The sequence below is a fragment of the Schistocerca nitens genome, chromosome 2, assembly GCF_023898315.1.
Source record: "Schistocerca nitens isolate TAMUIC-IGC-003100 chromosome 2, iqSchNite1.1, whole genome shotgun sequence".
NCBI classification, from domain to species: domain Eukaryota; kingdom Metazoa; phylum Arthropoda; class Insecta; order Orthoptera; family Acrididae; genus Schistocerca; species Schistocerca nitens.
Window position 1 is genome coordinate 899,666,304 of NC_064615.1, and position 22,197 is coordinate 899,688,500.

General features: G+C 44.6%; 1 protein-coding gene and 1 pseudogene across 1 annotated transcript in view; one reads left to right on the top strand and one right to left on the bottom strand.

Annotated features, from left to right (window-relative positions):
- The window catches only part of LOC126235427 (hematopoietically-expressed homeobox protein hhex), a 419,468-nt gene that overhangs the window by 98,249 nt on the left and 299,022 nt on the right, over positions 1 to 22,197 (top strand). The window lies entirely within an intron of this gene.
- Positions 15,398 to 15,515, bottom strand: LOC126237940 (5S ribosomal RNA; annotated as a pseudogene).

Below are 22,197 nucleotides of genomic sequence, written 5' to 3' on the forward strand. Positions count from 1 at the left end.
TTGCAGTAGGTACTGGGAGATGAAGAGGCTTGCACAGGATGGAGTAGCATGGAGAGCTGCATCAAATCAGTCTCAGGACTGAAGACCACAACAACAACAACAACAACAATAACAACAACAACAACACGGTCAATGTATGAATATTACACACGTCCTCATGCTTGGTCAAATGGAGCAAATCGATTGGTTCTTTTTGCATTTGATGTGGTCTACGGTGGTCTTGATGGGACTTACGGATGCACCATTAGTTAACCCCATAAAAAGGGATTTTTACTATATTTTCTTCATGACCAGCGGACCAAAACCCAGCCGAGAATTCCAAGACGGCTATGCACAGAAAATGGTTGAAATTTTTACGATATCTTCCTAAGATCCCTACCTCGACCAACCTTGTAAATTTTCTTGATATCTTTATCAGTTTCCACACCTAAAATTCGGTATGAGGCCAAATCTAAGTAATAAATAGCCGCAGGAAAACGCTCAAATTTTAGCGGTATATTCTGTAGGCATTTATCTAGAAGAGCCATCACCTCGTTTTCAAAAATCTTTATCCGTTATAGAGAAACATCCAGAAACCTTGTTTTTTGGATATCAAAATCCAGTCGCGGATTCCGAGAAGGCTATGCATAGCAAATGGCTGTAATTTTTAGCATGTATTCCTGAGATCCCGGCCCCAAGGCGCCTTGAAAATTTTATCCCTTTCCGAGACACAGAGGTTCAAAGTTACCTCACTTTTTACATACAAAAAAAAACTTTGTGTTCTGCCTTACGGCAGGTCTTGTCATGGGGGAAGCCTCGTCAGAGAGGTCCACCGCGTGAGCGCCTAGGGAAGTGATTCCAGTGGTGGTTTCCCGTTGCCTTTCACTGGTGATGATGAAATGATAATGACAACACAACACCCAGTTCCTGAGCGGAGAAAATCTCCGACCCAGCCAGGAATCGAACCTCGGGCCCCTCGGCGTGACAGACCGCCGCGCTGACCACTCAGCTATCGAGGCGGACTTAACACACAAAATATACACATAAAATCCGGTATGAGGGAAAACATGGTTATAAAGTGACGTAGCACGGAGAAATGTGCTGTAATTTGTCTGCGTTATTATCTGGGAACCCCATGTTGTAGTATTGGAGCACAGGCAACACTTTTTTGCACTTAAAATCCGGCCAGAGGTGTAAAATTAGTTTTGAGTTATTTCAGTTTCACATAACTAAACTATATAAAATTTACTGACCAATTCATTTACTTCATATGAGATACATATGCCCTGCTGCAGTAGGGAAAAGACCGGAAGCATCGGAAAAATGTTCCTACCGGAGCAGCGAATATGTTCTTGTTTATTTAAAAGACTGACAAAAAAGCTGCCTCATTTTGCATTTCCTCAGCACCTTTACAAATTTTGCACAAAAATTTTGGCATGCGAACATTAGAAAATGGCTATGAGCACTACGGGACTTAACTTCTGAGGTCATCAGTCCCCTAGAACTTAGAACTACTTAAACCTAACTAACCGAAGGACATCACACACATCCATGCCCGAGGCAGGATTCGGACCTGCGACCGTAGCGATCACGCGGTTCCAGACTGTAGCGCCTAGAACCGCTCCGCCACCCCGACCGGCGCGTGCGAACATACGAGGGTTGTCCAGAAAGTAAGTTCTGATCGGTCGCGAAATGGAAACCACTGAGAAAGTCCGCTAAAGCTTTGCACAGATGTGTTGGGCAGTGTCTCTAGTATGCCCGTCGATAGTGTCGCGTCGCTCTTTTCAGTTATGAGTGACCAGTGAGCACTTAAAGATGCATAGGGAATAGCGTCTCCCGCCAAGTTACAGGGCCCGGTTAGAGATTTCGCCTGTGTCATGCAGCCCACATAACACAACTGTCGAGCAGTTCCTTCTTCATGCCAATTCTCGGCCGCACACTGCAGGGACAATGAAGACTCTGCTGCAGCGTTTCCGATGAGAAGTGTTTGTTCACCCACAATACAGTCCGTAATTTCCCCCTGAGTCTCATCTCTGCTCACCCAACACCCGCTAGCTATGAAGACAAAATTTTTCCACAGACAACGAGCTGCAGACCAGTGCAGATAACTGTCCGAAAGCACAGGCGGCTGCTTTCTATGATGAGGATATTGGAAGTTGATACAACACTACGCCAGAATTCGAAGTTAGAGCGGCGACTATGTAGAGAAGTAGGTGGAAGGTGTACCTGACTGCTGCAAATAAAACGTTTCTGGTTTTCTCTGTGGTTTCCATTTCGCGACCAATCGGAAATTACGTTCTGGACAACCCTCATAATCGCGTTCGGTTGTTTTTTTTTTTGTGCTGAGATAGAAGACAGTGGCATTGGCAAAGGTCAGAAAAGTGATAAATACTGGAGGATAGTAGACAGTGGTTGTGGTACAGAAAGAGCTAAGGAGACAATGGGAGAGTGAGAGAAGTGGCAGTGGAACATATTCGACTGTGACAGAGCAGCACTGGGAACACACTGAAGGAGACAGTACCACTGGGAGGGAGCTAAAGTGAAGGGGATAGTGGAAGTGGCTGAGGTCCAGTGGTAACGAGAAACAGACTGTATGACAATGACAACAAGGAACAGAGAGATAGTAAGAAGAGACAGCAGCAGGGGAAAGAAAGAAGGAAGTATTGAGATATTGGCAGTTGGAGAGAGCAAGAGGGAGACAGTGACGGTCAGAGCGAACTGGACTGTGGCTGAGACACAGGAGACAAAGACAGACGCAGAGAGACGATGACAATGGTTCAAATGGCTCTGAGCACTATGGGACTTAATATCTGAGGTCATCTGTCCCCTACAAATTAGAATTACATAAACGTAACTAACCTAAGGGCATCACACACATCCATGCCCGAGGCAGGATTCGAAACCTGCGACCGTAGCAGTCGCGCGATTCCAGACTAAAGCGCCTAGAACCGCTCGGCCACCACGGCCGGCCGATGGCAATGGGTTGGACTGAATGAGTGAGTGAGAAAGGGCAACTGGGAGTGGCTGGGTATGAGCGACTTGCAGCATGGACTGGTGGGTGTGAGTGAGTTACAGGTGGTGGTGCGTGTGGCAGTTTGAGGTAAGTTACATGTTAAAAAAAAGCGCGAATATGTTCGCATGCCAAAATTTTTGGGAAAATTTTTAAAGGTGCTGAGGAAGATAGAACGAGACAGCTGGTAACCCACTTTCTAGTCAGTCTTTTAAGTAAACAGGAATATATTCGCATTTTTTGTGCTCCGATAGGAGCATTTTTTCGCTGATCGATCCCTTATATCTTGACTGCGAAAGAACTCCGAGAAATCGTTGCGCTGTTTAGCGCTTCAGACTGGAGTGTGAGTAGCATGTGCTCGTACAGTTGTGCTCAGATTTGCAACCTTACAAAGTGACAGTAATTCATCGACTGATCATTTCAGATACTGTTGCTCGACATCAGTTGGCTGTTGAAGTTCAAAGCCTGCCATTATATTGCATTGGTAAGATGTTATGACACCGGTTTTAATGCCCAAAAACATTCGGCTTTATATGAAATCTGACCCTTAAGTGAACAAAAAAATGGGTAGGTGCGAGCAGGACTCGCGCACTGACTCGAATGGAGCAAATGGCTCTGAGTACTATGGGACTTCTGAGGTCATCAGTCCCCTAGAACATGGAACTACTTAAACCTAGCTAACCTAAGGACAGCACACACATCCATGCCAGAGGCAGGATTCGAACCTGCGACAGTAGCAGCAGCGCGGTTCCAGACTGCAGCGTCTAGAACCGCTCGGCCACAGCGGCCTGGGCGCACTGACTGTTCCGTACAAACTCAAGGGTGTATACAGTCAGTTCAGTCATTCCGCGAGTCGAGAATCTCGACCATTTTTGCGTTATCGACATTGATACCGGCAAGATATCGGTCGCAGAGACACCAAAATTTTCGAGAAAGTATTAACTTCAATAATGTAAATGTGACATAACGTCATGCAGGGGGCTGGCGACCATTATTACAATAATCAGTAGTTCTCCATTCAGGCTGATTTGGTCGCAGTGGTACAAGTCAAACATCGGGCAAGGAATGACTTTATTGCTCACTGGACGCGTTTTTGAATTTTTTCCATCGTCAGATATCCAGGAGCGATTACTGCACGTAGACATGGCGTTTGAAGTTGTATGTGAAACAAACATTCGCAGTCTAATCCATCTGATGGATAAATTCCGAATCGCGTGATGCGATCAACAATATCATTCCTTGCCTGATGTTTGACGGTTACCACTGCAACCCGGTCAGCCTTATGCAGCCCTGCAGATTATTTTAATTTCAAGTTTGACGTCCGACAACCGATAACTAAAGAAATATTTTTCTTGTGATATAGTTACAAATTAATAGTTTTCTGATTTTTGCTTTACTTGTATTGTGAAACATTATTTCTTACCAAATTTCATCATTGTAGAACTATGGAAAGTGCTCTTTAGGTTTTGATGAGTATGTGGTAGAAATGACAGTATGTTTTAATTGCATAGACTTAGAAGCTAATGTTTATTACACCACCAAGGGACCAGAGACCTCAGTAAGTGACATAAATTTCAACTTGATACATCCAACCGTTCCTATGGAAAAGGGTTTTTAACAGACGGACAACAAAGCGGTCCTATAACGGTTCCATTTTTGCCTAATGAGTCACAGGACCCTAGAAGGTGCTGCACCATTGTGCACGCTAGGCGAACAATTCGTCTGTCTTCACCGGAGCCAGCTCTGCGAGGTCACTGAGAACTTGTACAGCGTTGAGTGCGTATAGCGCACCTGAATTCATTTCGTCCATGTTCGCATCAGAGTGGTCGGATCCCGATCAAAGCGAGCAGCAATCTGGCAGAATTGCAGTCTCGATAGGCGGCGATCCTACCGTTGTCGAATTCCGACACGTGCTGGTAGTTTATTTAAGAAATGAATTCGCCAAAGAGCCGAACAAATTGAGAAGCTATTTTTTTCTACCAGTTTCGACAATTCAGTGTGCCAGTTTCATGCGGCACATGCAACTTCCAAAAACTGTCGATGTTCGCATACTAGGGCCATCTGTTTCTGGATGTCGTGAATTCTCACGTGCTTCCTTTGAAGACTTGACTGGTAGCGAAAATGAAAGAAAATTACTTCTCAATTTGCACGGCTGTTTGGCGAATTTTATTGTTAAATATTTGACCAATCAATGTCCCACGTCCACAATGGATCATCAGGAACATGCTGGCAGTTGTCTCCTCCTTATACGAGGCATATCAGGACAAACAAATAACATTCAAACGTGATTTCTGAATAGGAAACGCGCTGCGTAATGTTTCCTTGTATAAAAAATGTAGGCAGCGTTTCGCGTAACTGGTTTGTACGGATGAGCTGTAGTGGAGTACACTTCATGCCATTTTAAATTCAGCTTTGATGATGCAGTTTTAATGGCAAGCAGTGTAAGATAGTTACTGTCACCACAGACACCCATAATACTGTCAGATTCAGTGAGTTCTTACTCCGTCCTGCATGAACTAACTTTAAGCTAACCAACAATGGTAACTTCTTTCCGGCTCATCTCTACAGGCTGCTACCTTTGCAGTTAAGGAAAATTTTCCCACTGCTAATTGAGGTCTCTTGTTGGCCTATGAAGATAACGTGCCGTAAGAAGGTGCCGTGATACTCATACGTCCGCAGACATCGGGCGACACATCTTTCCACACCCAACATTTTTTGGACATTGCGTTTTCTTCTGTACCAACAAATGATGAAGATAAATACGGAAAGATAACCTTAATAAAATGCAGTAAACAAGCATTTTGTGCGAGTGTCATGCGTTCTATGCGTGAATGTAATTTGTTCACGAGCTAGTGTTTGTTTTTAATGCGTTGTTAACTCATTGACTTTAGTCTGGCCTTTCATATCATCGTGGTGAGTTTATATTTTATTAAGTAATAGAACTGTGGAATGCGATGTAGCCGCAGTCCGAGGTGGTCACATCGCCTAACTGTTGTCACTATGTGAATTCAGTGTATTGTCCACTATCACTGTCATTATTTTACTATTTGCATACGTGGTAATTACTTAGGTTGTTATCCGCAGCGTAGATTGCTATCCATATGACTCAGCGATTGCCCACATTGTAACTATATTTCTCCATTTTTATGTAATATTTGCAATTTTAACAAGTCTAGAAATATATCTGCAGGTTTTATAAATTAGAAAATATCATTATATAGCAGATTATTGTATAGCAAATTGTGGTAATTGCACCAAGTTGTAAAGCAGCTTCTGCACAGGCGCACTTGTACACATGAAACGTAGTAAGGCCAACTTTTAGATTCCGTTTTAATAACTAAAATTGTCTTCAAGAATCTTTTATCGACAGTTAACAGGAATCGTGCTGTAGTTAAAAAACAGTACATAAATAATTTTAAGTAAGAAATACATAAATACACTAGCGACACACGTCGGTGCTAGTTATCTATTTTCTGGCCACTATCTACCACTACCTGTCTGAATTACACAGTAATGTGTGGTATGAAATGCGTGCTGCTGACGAATTACTCCGTATATTGTAGTTATAACCTTGACTTGCCGATGCAGCATTCATCTCGTCCCTCATACACCTGACAGTGTTTCAGGAGTAGTATTTATATAATGACCTTTTATCGAGGTATTTTCCAACAAGTTTTGCTATTAAAATGCACCTGCTATTATATTTAATTTTATCTGTCTATATTTTCACATTGTATGAATGCATTCACAGATCTGAATTTGGTAACCATGCTTACCGAAATAGGTAATCGACAGTACGGGTTGTTTACAAGCGATCGTGACTAAGAACTTTACCTTCTCTTAAGTAATCGTAGGTTGTCGCTTTAGTTTTTATTTCTCCGAAAAGTTGCTTTTTTTTATTCAGGTACCTATCGGAAGCTACGGTTTGGAATAGCACGACGTAAGAGTCGTATGGCATGACAGACAACTGCCCGATGAATGTGGTGTGCTGCACTTTTGCCACACGTAACTTTGGTGCTAGTTACAGCTTACAACATTTCTGCAATGGTTGCGCGATCGTCTGTGTAAGCAGTAGAATGAGAGACGATCCTTATATCAGTATTCATCCCGTTGGTGTAGTGAATGAATATCTGTGTTTCATTCTGAGCACCGCTGTATAGAGCAACAGGAACGCTCAAGATAAACAGAGATAAAAGATTACAAGCGAAATATCTGAGAAAGGTACAGTAATCGAAATTCATTTAGTTTATTTATATAAAATAAAGAAGATATAGAACTAAATGGAAATTCGTAATGTAGTTTTTTCTGAAACACGTCTGCAGTTCTTTTTACTGATTTGCTGGATGTAACGTCCTTTCGGTATGTAATTATGTATACATTTCATTCTCAAAAGACAGTGCTTCATTTGGTGTCAGAAAGAAACGTTGTTGTTGTTGTTGTTGTTGTTCTGGTGGCGGTGGTGGTGGTGGTGGTGGTGGTGGTGGTGGTGGTGGTCTTCACTCCGAACTCTGGTCTGATGTAGCTTTCTAAGGTAAATTATTCTGTGCAAGTGTTTTCATCTTTGCTGAAGTACAGAAACATAAATGCATTTGAACCTGCAGAAACTACAGAGCCGATTTCTTATCCACATAGCGTTGTTCGTCCGTCTCTATTGCTTTCCTGTATCTTAGTTCTCGATGGTATGGTCTACGTTGTCCTAAACAGATGACTTAGAGTATACACTTCCATGAATTCCTATAAGGTTATGCAACGCACAAATAGTTGAACAATTACATTGGTTTTATTCACTTCACAATTTATTGAACTCTCCTACACCCGTAACTTGGATACTAACACAGAAAAAGAAAATTCTGTAGACCCTATTTCCCAACATAATCTGTAAAATGTGACTTTTTTTTAGTTTCTTGTCTATGAGGCTCTGTTATTATGAGGGGAACGGCTTCATGAATAGCAAAATAATAAGGAAATTTCAGTCTTTCTACGACAAAGGTGTAGGTGTATCAAGGTAGTGGTGGACGATTTCCTTGGCCTCTAAGCTCTCCTAAACCCACAATACTTGTGTGGGGGCGTTTGGTTGCTCTTGTGTATGGAACCTCACTACAAGATGTACAGAACGTTCGTGTCCGCATTGTAGGACGCTGTAAAACATGCACGAGACATCAACGCATCAGGGATTCAGTGCGATAGCGGGTTGATGCGTCTGTTCTTGCTACCCGAGGTACTTTTGAACATTTCCCTGCTGATACATTTTCTTGGGTGTTTCCCATGATTAATACGAGTGTGAAGAGAAGTAGAAAGTGAGCTGCACATGACGAAAGAGCATTTTCGGGCCCATGTCAGTACCAAGTTTGGCCATACCATTTTGTTACTCCGTGCATACTTAAATGGATGAAAAAACAAATGAGATTCGAGCTCAACTGAATAAGCAAAACATATATGGCACAATAAAACAATACTGGAAAGAACTCATAAACCGTATGCCATATGCAAGAGTCATGACTATAAAGCAATATAAACCATGAAGATAGAGATCTTAAGAAGACTAATCAAGAGATGGCGTGACAAGTTTTGAAGGAAAGGACAAGAACGCCCAACCCCTGATGTAGATGATGATGATGATGATGATGATGATGATGATGATGATGATGATGATGACTAAAACAGAATATAGTCATCGTCCGAAGAAGACATGGTTACTCTTCGATAACGCCGAATCAGTTCTATTGGCGTCAAGTCACACGCATGTCACGCCACTGATGTAGCTCTCGTGCTACATGTCACGTCACTTGTCACGCTAGGTCGATGGGTTGCCCTGCCTAAGACCGATACGCCACGTGGCAGAGATAGCGGTTGCATGTATTTACAAGGTGTACCACATCGCCAGCATAAAAGTTTCTTGAGCAAAGCACGCGTCAGTGATGACATGTGCTTCACCCCTCGTCCGGGGAGGCAGCGTCCCCAACGTTAACGCCTATCGCCGTGTGGGTAATTATTATTTATCCAGTAGGAGGCCTCCGAATATTAGCCGGTGTAAGTTCGTATGTATATATGTATGTACGCCCTTGACGCTGGCTCAGGACTGCAGGGGGGCGCAGCTGTGCGGAGGGTGCTCGCGTATCACAAGCAGGGGGGGAGGTGGAGGTGGAGGGAAGCCGCGTGTTGAGAGGCCTCTCGCTCCCGCTCTCACACAAGGGCCGTTTCCCCCATTGCGCTCAATTGCCCCGCTCTGTCCGCGGAGCTCTCCCCTCGGCTGCAATTCGATCCTTCCCGTGCTAACAGTGTTAGCACCATTAATGTCCACCCGCCACTGGCGACTCGCATTCAAAACTGGGATGCCCGGGGGCGCCGCGCGACGGCCGACCACCACCAGGCGTCAGCGAGGACGGCTTCCGGAGCCCTCAGCTGGGGCGAGGCGCGCAACAGCTGCACTCTCCCTCTCTCTTCTCTCTGTCCGCGTCTGCTCGTAGCAAGCGTGACAAGGGGTGTATTTCACTGAGCCAGACAAGCTTGCAGCCAATGATCTCAGTACAGATTGTTCAGTCTGTAGATTAGTCGTGCATAAGCGTCCTGCCACATTAAAAACTGTGTGTCGGACCGGGACTCGGGTGTGGGACATAAGGATTTCGCAGGCAAGTGCTCCACGGAATGACCTAGCCAAGCACGACTCCAACCGCCCTACCAGCTTTATTTGCGCCAGTACTTATCTCGTATCTTCCAGACCAGTAATGCTCCTATATCACTTCGTTGGGGAATGATGTGCTTGGGGTAAGATGTGTAGACCGTGTATGAGGAAGATCTGAGGGTATGTCTTGCAATAGGTGTGAGAAAGCACTTACCCTACCGGCCATTAAAATAGCTGTACCACGAAGATGACGTGTTACAGACGCGAAATTTAACCGACAGGAAGAAGACGCTGCGATATGCAAACGATTAGCTTTCCAGAGCATTCATACAAGGTTGGCACCGGTGGCGACACCTACAACGTGCTGACACGAGGAAAGTTTCCAACCGATTTCTCATACATAAACAGCAGTTCACCGGCGTTGCCTGGTGAAACGTTGTTGTGATGCATCGTGTAAGGAGGAGAAATGCGTACCATCACGTTTCCGACTTTGATAAAGATCGGATTGTAGCCTATCGCGATTGCGGTTTATCGTATCGCGACATTGCTGCTCGCGTTGGTTGAGATCCAATGACTGTTAGCAGAATATGGAATCGGTCAGTTCAGGAAGGTAATACGGAACGCCGTGCTGGATCCCAACGGCCTCGTATCACTAGCAGTCGAGATGACAGGCATCTTATCCGCATGACTGTAACGGATCGTGCAGCCACGTCGCGATCCCTGAGTCAACAGATGGGGACCTTTGCAAGACAACAACCATCTGCACGAACAGTTCGACGACGTCTGCAGCACCATGGACTATCAGCTCGGAGACCATGGCTGCGGTTACCCTTGACGCTGCATCACATACAGGAGCGCCTGCGGTGGTGTACTCAACGACGAACCTGGGTGCACGAATGGCAAAACGTCATTTTTTCGGATGAATCCAGATTCTGTTTACAGCATCATGATGGTCTCATCCGTGTTTGGCGCCATCGCGGTGAACGCACATTGGAAGCGTGTATTCGTCATTGCCATACTGGCGTATCACCCGGCGTGATGGTATGGGGTGCCATTGGTTACACGTCTCGGTCAGCTCTTGTTCGCATTGACGGCACTTTGAACAGTCGACGTTACATTTCATATGTGTTACGATCCGTGGCTCTACCCTTCATTCCACTCCTACGAAACCCTACATTTCAGCAGGATAATGCACGACCGCATGTTGCAGGTCCTGTACGGGCCTTTCTGGATACAGAAAATGTTCGGCTGCTGCCCTGGCCAGCACATTCTTCAGATCTCTCACCAATTGAAAACTTCTGGTCAATGGTGGCCGTGCAACTGGCTCGTCACAATACGCCAGTCACTACTCTTGATGAACTGTGGTATCGTGTTGAAGTTGCATGGGCAGCTGTAGCGTTACACGCCATCCAAGCTCTGTTTGACTCAATGCCCAGGCGTATCAAGGCCGTTATTACGGCCAGAGGTGGTTGTTCGGGGTACTGATTTCTCAGGATGTATGCACCCAAATTGCGTGAAAATGTAATCAAATATCAGTTCTAGTATAATATATTTGTCCAATGAATACCCGTTTATCATCTGCATTTCTTCTTGGTGTAGCAATTTTAATGGCCAGTAGTGTAGTTGTTTGACCATCTTTGCAACAAAATACATCGTTGATTCTGTGTGTCAGAGATCCGACAGTTTATTGATATATTTGTGGAGGTAACTGGCCTTAGCTCTCTACTCAAAGGCCGTGTAATTCGCGTAACGAACGAGCCGTTAATTTGCGTACCCGGCGATGGCGCCTGATAGCGATCCAGATCGGTTCCAAAGAATTCACATCAGGCGAATTTAGTCACCGAGACATCAACGTTAGTTCCTTATAACGCTCCTCAAGCCACTGTACCACGGTCCTGGCTGCGAGACATGGACAGTTACTTTGGTGGAAGATGACATGGCCGTCGGGGAAGACATGAAGCATGATGGGGTGCAGGTCGTTCGCAGCTGTCAGTGTGTCTTCGATTACTACCACAGCTCCCTCGCAAGCGCAGGAGAATGTCTCCCACAGCATAATTCTGCTCCCACCAGCCCGCGTCCGTGGAGCGCTGCACGTTTCGAGCCGACGATCACCTCGATGACGGCGTTTGTGGAGCCGATTAGCTACCTAATGTAGCAAAAATCTGCCGTCAATGCGAACAAGAAGTGACCGAGCCGTGTAAGCAGTGGCACCCTATACCATCACGCCGGGTGATACGCCAGTATGACGATGACGAATACACGCTTCCGATGTGCGTTCACCGCGATGTCGCCAAACACGGATGCGACCATCATGATGCTGTAAACAGAACCTGGATTCATCCGAAAAAATGACGTCTTGCCATTCGTGTAACCAGGTTCGTCGTTAAGTACATCATCGCAGCCGTTCCTGTCTGTGCTGCAGCGTCAAGGGTAACCGCAGCCACGATCTCCGAGCTGATAGTCCATGCTGCTGCAGACGTCGTCGAACTGTTCGTGCAGATGGTTGTTGTCTTGCAAACGTCCCCATCTGTTGACTCAGGGATCGAGACGTGGCACGATCCGTTGCAGACATGCGGATAAGATGCCTGTCATCTCGACTGCTAGTGATACGAGGCCGTTGGGATCCAGCACGGCGTTCCGTATTACCCTCCTGAACCCACCGATTCCCTATTCTGCTAACAGTCATTGGTTCGCGACCAACGAGAGCAGCAATGTTGCGATACGAAAAACCGCAATCGCGATAGGCTACAATCCGACCTTTATCAAAGTCGGAAACGTGATGGTACGCATTTCTCCTTCTTACACGAAGCGTCACAACAACGTTTCACCAGGCAACGCCGGTCAACTGCTGTTTGTGTATGAGAAATCGGGTGGGAACTTTCCTCATGTCAGCACGTTGTAGGTGTCGCCACCGGCGCCAACCTTGTTAGAATGCTCTGAAAAGCTAATCATTTCATTATGACAGCATATTCTTCCTGTCTGTTAAATTTCGCGTCTGTAGCACGTCATCTTCGTGGTGTAGCAATTTTCATGGCCAGTAGTGTATTAAGCAGATGTTCATAATGTTTTGGTTCGTCAGTATACATTTATTACTATCCACAAAAATGTGACTGTATGGCCTGTGTTAGCTTTCTAGGCAACAGACTGCAATGCGTACATGAATAAATAGTCAGTACCTTGTCTTGCTTCGGTTTTGAGAAAGAATGCGGTGCCATCCTCCACAGAGCTTCAGGCACTTCATTGGTAGTGTCGCCAGCAGAGTTCAAGCCGATTTAAAGGCAGGGGTGGACACACCCATTATTAACATCCACTAATAGGTTTTCTGGACACTTTTGATCTAATAGTGTCAGTTGCTTTTTACGCCATTCTGCAAATTCGTCGTTTAACACAGATGTTGAAAACATCGATGTTTTTGAAGGCGATGACTGTCGACCATCGATGTTCACGCGTCGATGATGAAATCATAATGACCGTCGATGATATACCGACACCGCACGTCGCCGCAGTGAAGTGCGGAGGAGACAAGTGGAGAGGAGACGGCGCTGCGTGCCGGGGTGCCCACGCGGCGGCGTGGTGGCTGGACCGCGCCGCGCTGGACGGTGTGGGGGTTCGTTAATACAATTAGGCGCCCCCAGCCGCCAGGATGTGGGCCATTAGGGGCCGCGGCGGGCCGCCACCCACGCATGGCCCGTGCCCGAGACGCCTAGGTGGCGCTCGCGATCCCAGGACTACTCGCGGCCATCGCGCTACACCCCTCAGCCCTGCGGCGAGACTGCTCGAATCCGTATGCGAATACTCACCTTAGTTCTGGACTTCTTGGCCGAAAAACACCGCTTCACGTGGGGATTCTGTTACACCTTCTCTGCAAATTCACCCCTCACCGCAAGACACTGCACCCTGCGACCGATGACATACCGGAGCCCTCGGTTATACCGTTTATAATTGATGATGATGAACACTCCTTAACAGAGAGTAGGCAAGGTCCTAGCGAAGGTTGTTTGCCATTGCCTTCCTCCGATCGTAATGAGGATGAATGATGATGATGAAGACGACACAACACAACCAATCATCTCGAGGCAGGTGAAAATCCCTGACCCCGTCGGGAATCGAACCCGGGACCCCGTGCTCGGGAAGCGAGAACGCTACCGCGAGACCACGAGCTGCGGACCGTTTATAATTTTAGTGCAGCTGTTCAGTCTTCCAGTGCCGGCTGAGATAATGGTAAGACAGCGAAACTTTGTAGATATTCTAATTCGTTAATGCGGAACCATTTAGGTCGGGGGAAAAAATTAGTTCCAGTTTTGGCCAGCAGGCACAAATCTGGCGTAGTTAATGCAACAGCACTAGAGACGTCGACTACATGCTGTATCCGTAAAACGACGTGATCAACAGTTGCTCGTAGTAGTTCTGATGGAATCTGAGCAACGTATCAGGTAAGGTAGAGACCGAACGTGTCTCTGGTAAACGCGTTTCTTTTAGATATCCTCACAGATAAAAGGCACATGGATTCAGATCAGGTGATTTTGTAGGCCATGCATCTGGGAAACGTCTGGAGTAAAGAAGTTCGTCGAAGGTTGCAATAAACATATCTTTCACTGGGCGAGCGACGTGAGATAGTGTCACATCTTGCATGAACTCCGCCCCCGGTAGCTGAGTGGTCAGCGCGACAGAATGTCAATCCTAAAGGCTCGGGTCCGATTTCCGGCTGGGTCGGAGATTTTCTCCGCTCAGGGACTGGGTGTTGTGTTGCCCTAATCATCATCACTTCGTCTCCATCGACGCGCAAGTCGCGGAAGTGACGTCAAATCGAAAGACTTGCACCCGGCGAACGGTCTACCCGACGGGAGGCCCAAGTCACACGATATTTACATTTATCTTGCATGGAAACAGTGGTTTCCACACAGTTTAACTCTTCCAATGTAGGAATCACATGCTGTACAGAGAGTTCTGAGCATGATCAACGGATTAAGTTTAGTACCGTCAACACAACATGAAAGGACAACAGTGTAGCGAATCTTTGGTATTCACTTGTTTCTAAAGTTACCATTTTAGCACCTTTCATGGCAACAGTTCTGTTACGCGGTACGTCAAATGTCAGAGGAGTTTCGTCCATATTCGCATTTTGGCTTAGTTCCACACTGGCTTTCTAACGACGTTAAATAATAAAGCGATGGAAAGACACTTTCTCTTCATATTCCAGTGGCATTTTTTGAGATATTTTGGTTTTGATTCGCTTGCCAAGTCCATGTCGCTTCTAAATCTGTAGCACCAACCAACTCCACCCTTAAAGTCTGTTAAGTTTCACTGTATCGCAAGCTTACGAGCGTGTATTTGAATCAGTTTTGTATTTATTCCAATGCCATTTTGACAGTGAATCCATTTCAGTACGGTGTCTTCTAGTTATGGCCATTTTGCATTTAGTCCTCTGTTTGCACGTTTAGTCTTCCTTAGTTTTTCAGGTCTTCTTTACTATCACACCAGTCGCAAAAGGTTTTTACTGTTGGTGAAGGGCTGACTGCCACGCAGCTGATCTGTTTCCATGTTGTTCTGCATATGCTCTACTTGCAATTTATAGCCCGCATATTATGAATGGCACTCCAGGCCACGAGTGACCTACCGGGACCATCCGACCGCCGTGTCATCCTCGGTGGAGGATGCAGATAGGAGGGGCGTGGGGTCAGCATACTGCTCTCCCGGCCGGAAGATGGTATTCTCGACCGAAGCCGCTACTATTCGGTCGAGTAGCTCCTCAGTTGGCATCACGAGGCTGAGTGCACCCCGAAAAATGGCAACAGCGCATGTCGGCCTGGATGGTCACCCATCCAAGTGCCGACCACGCCCGGCAGCGCTTAACTTCGGTGATCTCACGGGAACCGGTGTTACCACTGCGGCAAGGCCGTTACCATCTTATGAATACCTTTTATTTTTTTCCATTACGGAACTAGCTACTAACAAAAATATTCTACTGTTACCGATAACACAAATCGCTTTTAAATCAAGTTCGCTGGCACCGTAGGCTGCAATGACGTATAACATGCCAGACAGTGTTCTGGGTGTGTGATGGTGGGGAGAGAGGGAAAGAGTGTAAGCGAGCTTATGAATCCCCGCAACTCAAAAAAACGGCTCTGAGCACTATGGGACTCAACTGCTGTGGTTATCAGTCCCCTAGAACTTAGAACTACTTAAACCTAACTAACCTAAGGACATCACACACATCCATGCCCGAGGCAGGATTCGAACCTGCGACCGTAGCAGTCCCACGGTTCCGGACTGCGCGCCTAGAACCGCGAGACCACAGCGGCCGGCCCCCGCAACTCATGTTCGACGCATCGACGCTCTGCTGCTGCCATGTGAATCCAATTTTTCCAGATAGAGAAAGGTCTCTCGCAGCATCGAATATACGGTCATTTTTAAGACTAGCGGAAATTTTAAATCAGTGATTTTTATAAAAGAACCTTCAACATTGCAGCGCATCAGCAGTCGTTGGTTAATATATTAAAAAACTAGAAACCCGCCTCGACTGCGAAAGTTACAAATTGGAGCGTTTACTCAGAGCCCATAATTTCAGAGTCGCCTATTCTACTAATAATAGTTTTCATAGGAATTTAATCCACTCCTTGCACAATAAGAGCGATAAACTTTCCCAATCAGGAGTATATAAAATTACATGCGGGGATTGTCCAAAATTTTACATCGGGCAAACGGGACGAGCTCTGGGTCTCAGGTATAAAGAGCATATTCCTTCTAGAAGCGGTGACGGTACTAAGGGCTCTACTTATGCGGAACATCTCGTGCGAACGGCTCATGCGCCGGCCCGTCCAGTTAATATCGAGTTACTTCATGCCGAGGTTAAGGGCTTAAAACTGGATGTTTTGGAAGAAATGCAAATCTTTAAGCATCTGCAACATGATAAAGACAATATCCTTAACGACCAACTCCTACTAAGAAACAGAAAATTTATTTGAAGGTTTCGCACCTTTAATTTGTTCTTCATAGTTGTAAATCTGCAAAATGGCTAAGCAGGGATGGCTAGAGGACAAATGTAAGGATGTAGAGGCTTGTCTCACTAGGGGTAAGATAGATACTGCCTACAGGAAAATTAAAGAGTCCTTTGGAGAGAAGAGAACCACTTGTATGAATATCAAGAGCTCAGATGGCAACCCAGTTCTAAGCAAAGAAGGGAAGGCAGAAAGGTGGAAGGAGTATATAGAGGGTTTATACAAGGGCGATGTACTTGAGGACAATATTATGGAAATGGAAGAGGATGTAGATGAAGATGAAATGGGAGATAAGATACTGCGTGAAGAGTTTGACAGAGCACTGAAAGACCTGAGTCGAAACAAGGCCCCGGGAGTAGACAACATTCCATTAGAACTACTGATGGCCTTGGGAGAGCCAGTCATGACAAAACTCTACCATCTGGTGAGCAAGATGTATGAGACAGGCGAAATACCCACAGACTTCAAGAAGAATATAATAATTCCAATCCCAAAGAAAGCAGGTGTTGACAGATGTGAAAATTACCGAACTATCAGTTTAATAAGTCACAGCTGCAAAATACTAACACGAATTCTTTACAGACGAATGGAAAAACTGGTAGAAGCGTACCTCGGGGAAGATCAGTTTGCATTCCGTAGAAATGTTGGAACACGTGAGGCAATACTAACCTTACGACTTATCTTAGAAGAAAGATTAAGAAAAGGCAAACCTACGTTTCTAGCATTTGTAGACTTAGAGAAAGCTTTTGACAACATTAACTGGAATACCCTCTTTCAAATTCTGAAGGTGGCAGGGGTAAAATACAAGGAGCGAAAGGCTATTTAAAATTTGTACAGAAACCAGATGGCAGTTATAAGAGTCGAGGGACATGAAAGGGAAGCAGTGGTTGGGAAAGGAGTGAGACAGGGTTGTAGCCTCTCCCCGATGTTATTCAATCTGTATATTGAGCAAGCAGTAAAGGAAACAAAAGACAAATTCGGAGTAGGTATTAAAATTCATGGAGAAGAAGTAAAAACTTTGAGGTTCGCCGATGACATTGTAATTCTGTCAGAGACAGCAAAGGACTTGGAAGAGCAGTTGAACGGAATGGACAGTGTCTTGAAAGGAGGATATAAGATGAACATCAACAAAAGCAAAACGAGGATAATGGAATGTAGTCAAATTAAATCAGGTGATGCTGAGGGGATTAGATTAGGAAATGAGACACTTAAAGTAGTAAAGGAGTTTTGCTATTTAGGGAGTAAAATAACTGATGATGGTCGAAGTAGAGAGGATATAAAATGTAGACTGGCAATGGCAAGGAAATCGTTTCTGAAGAAGAGAAATTTGTTAACATCTAGTATAGATTTAAGTGTCAGGAAGTCGTTTCTGAAAGTATTTGTATGGAGTGTAGCCATGTATGGAAGTGAAACATGGACGATAACCAGTTTGGACAAGAAGAGAATAGAAGCTTTCGAAATGTGGTGCTACAGAAGAATGCTGAAGATAAGGTAGGTAGATCACGTAACTAATGAGGAGGTATTGAATAGGATTGGGGAGAAGAGAAGTTTGTGGCACAATTTGACTAGAAGAAGGGATCGGTTGGTAGGACATGTTTTGAGGCATCAAGGGATCACAAATTTGGCATTGGAGGGCAGCGTGGAGGGTAAAAATCGTAGAGGGAGACCAAGAGATCAATACAGTAAGCAGATTCAGAAGGATGTAGGTTGCAGTAGGTACTGGGAGATGAAGAAGCTTGCACAGCACTAGCATGGAGAGCTGCATCAAACCAGTCTCAGGACTGAAGACCACAACAACAATAACAGTTGTAAATCTGATGATCTGGGGATTTTCACATGCGTGCGCTGGTTGGCGAGCGCGGTTGGTCAAGCTGTTCATCTTTTCTTTTTTCGTCATTTCCTTTACGATGAAGGTGATTTTAGCCCGTTGAACACCTCACATTTTTATCCCTATATCTTTATCTGCTGTCATAGATAGCTTCATATGTGTTTCTTTCCTAGCATAAGCAACCGTGTGCGCTTATTTTTAAGCCTCATCTCCTATGAAGCTCATCACTCATTCTATCCATTCTATTTTTGAAATACGTTGATCCATGGTTGGGAATATAAGGGCTATGTATAAACTTTCACGTATTAGTATGCGCTTGCGCATTCAAGTAACTTCCCTTGTCTTGCGCATGTGCATAGTTTGCGGGTCGAGCGTGTAAAGGCCGGTTCCCACTAGGGCTGCCGCGCGTCAAAACCGCGCGTCAGCGGCGTGGTTGCCATGGAAACGGCGTCAGCGGCAAGGCGCGGCGGGCTCTGCGTCGCGGTTTGCCCATGTCGAACCGCTTCCGCTGCCGCGTGACGCGCCCCAGGTGCGCGCCGCCAATCACAGAACGCGCTGAGCGTGACGTCAGGTACGCAACCCCGGGCCACAAGAACTTTCGCCGAACCGCTGGCGCGGACGCGGCGGCAGCTATGAAATACTTATCATCCGATTCTAAGGAAACTATTCGGTAGAAAAATTTGATTCTTGGGCATGTTACAGCCTGATATCTTCTCTCGATAAAGGGCCGAATTTCTTTTCGATATTCGTCGTGGTTACGTGCTGTATCGCATTTACGTAAACCTTTACACGAAATTTTAATGAGTGTGCAGAGGTAAAAACGCATTGCGTGGACTTTGCGTACAGTTCATTTTAGGTAATACATTATTGCGTATGAAATTTAGTCAACATATCGAAATTGCTTTTAAAGCTGAGAGCAGAACGATAGCTATCACCGTTCTCGAGATATTGAATGATATGTCGGCGGATGGGCTGTGCGGTGACCGTGCGCGGGTCGCTTGCGACGCGACCGATACTTCGTCCTGCTCGTCGTAAACCATGTGGTTGTATCTACTGCAAATTTCGTAAACGGTTCAAGAAATCTAAAAGCGTTTTTTTTGCAAACGATAACTTGTAAAAAGTCATGTATTTCGTCACATGATAAATATCCAAAATCTGTTTATCTACCGAGATATGAAAGAAACTACAGTTTTTCAGAAGGGATAGATGATTTTTTTTAAACAGCATTTAATAGCGTGTGGAATGAGAAGTTAAACAGAAACTAATTTGCTGGTATGTCATAAGATGTAATTTGCTAAGTATCTACAGCTATTGATTATTTCCTTTGGTAAGTAACAAACGTTTTTTTTCTTTATCGAGTGTACTTTATTGGTTCAAGGCGCGTTTCGCCTTTTACTTTAAGGCATTTTCGGTGGAATCTAGAATGATTCAGTTTTGTTTTAAATGCATAAGTGATTACTTACAGTGAATCGAGTTTTTGGCGGACATATACGTTTCCCCTCACCTGGTCACATGCTGGAGGTTGAACTGAAACTTATATTATGGAACATAAGCACATTTTCATGTTCGCTCTTTTTTCTTCTGTCACTAGCTGTAGACATTTTACCGAAAACACTGATTTGAAGTCGTAACTACAGTGTGTTCACCTCATGCCCCTTCCTGTTTGGTTTGTTTATGTACATGTTGCCAACCTAAAGAATTATATGCTGAAATTGTTTGTTTATTTCTGTTCTCCTTGTATCTGTATATGTGTGGGGCTAGCCAGTGATAGTTATAGAAAGTTGAAAGTGAATGCAGTAGTTGTCAGACAGTGGTTGAAAGGTTTGGTGTTCAGCTGATCTGAGTTGTGTTTAAATGTTTTGTGGAGGAGTGCATGGAAGACTAAATTCACTGCTTACATTAACAGATAAAATAGTAGAATAGCATTTGAACAAATGATTATTATCAGAATACTATCACCCAACCCCTTTGTCCTCACTCTTTGACGCCTCATAATATGTCCTGTCAACTTACCCCTCTTGTAGTCAAAGTTGTGTCGTAATTTCCTCTTCCTACTCAATTTAAATCCGTACCTCTTCTTTAGTTACACGATCCTCATGTCTAATCTTCAGCATTCTTATTGATCACCACGTTTTGAAAGCGTCCATTGTCTTCTCGACAGGACTGTTCATCGCCCATGTTTCACTTACAAGGCTGCACTCCACACAAATACCTTCTTAAAATAGTACCCAATCATTACAATTTATATACCATGTGAACAAATGTTCTTTTTCAGAACGCTTTTCTTGCTATTCACAGTCTTCATTTTATATCCTCTTTACTTCTGCCTTCTCAATTACTGCTTCCCTTTCAAGTCATTGAAGTCTTAGAAATGCAGTTTGGTTTCTGCACAAGTTGTAGATAATCTTGTGTCCCTGTGTTTTATCGATGACATCTCCAGAGCTTCAAAGAATGTTTTAATTAAGATTGTCAAAACCTTTCTCTAAACATGCAAATGCTATAAATACAGTTTCGCTGTTCTTCAGTGTGTCTACTTAGTTAAGTGGTAGGATCAGTATTGCCTTGCGTGTTCAGACATCTCACAGGAATCTAACATTGTACTTATGTTAGTTTGTACAACCCCTCCCCCTCTCCTGTCTACATATTCCTTCCACTATCTAGCCTTCTCTTATTTGCTTAGTTCTGGCTTGCCAAATGAGTTCTTGACAGTTGCTTCTCCTTTGAGCAAAGTTTTCTTTGTTCTTTCTCATTTTCATTCCCTTATGTTTTCCAAGTGCAAAATCACGTTGCAATTTTGGACTTTCTGTCAACGTCATGTTTAGACATTTCTATTTCCAATGGCCTACTTTATTTGCTGCATTTTTGTATTTTTACCTCTTGTCAGATTTAATATTTCACATATTATCTAACGATTTCTACTGTACCTTCTTCCCGTTCTCATACTCTGCTGCATTCACCACTTCTTTTCTCAAAGATATCCATTCGTATTCTAGCGGATTCCTTCCTCTGTTTCAGTCAGTCGTTGCATTACGCTAACTTTAAGATTATCGAAAAACTGTGGGTCTTGACTTATTCAAGTTCCATTTCCTTAATTTGCTACCGTTTACTGTCTCTTTAGTTGTAAACTGCAGCTCGTAACTAATAAAGTATTGTAGGTTTGCGTCTGCACCGGTAAATGTCTTATAATTTAAAATCTGGTTTCGAAAACTTTGTTCCAAATATGTATTATTCTTTCATGATTCTTAAGCAATGTGCTAGATAGTGAACAATGATGAACGGTAGTCATGAAATCTGTTTATGGTGAAATGAGAAAGCATGCATAATAGAATATGTGAAAGAGTACATTGTACAGAAAATGAAAAATTGGTATGTCTTCACCCAACTTCGTCTTTCCTCCATGTAGGTGTAAGATATAGTTTTTCAAACGCACCGGGAGTTTCAGTGGGTCCCGCCCCGTACCTCAGTGGCTGTCCGTCATTGGCTATCGCTAGCGTCTGCCGCTTCCAGATGGGAACGCCAATTCCGCGAGCCGCCGCGTCAAAGCGGAAAACGCTTGCCGCTGCCGTTGCCGCACGACGCGCTGCCGCGCTCTAGTGGGAACCGGCCTTAAGTGAGCGACCATTTGTAGCTGCAGTGTATGGCGGGTCGTGGCCCATCGAACGTAAGCCGGTGTGAGGTGGAGGTTACACCATTAAGTTAAGTAACGGTTTACACTTTGTACAAATGTACTGTTTGAGTTTCCCTTTTTTCGTTTATAAAT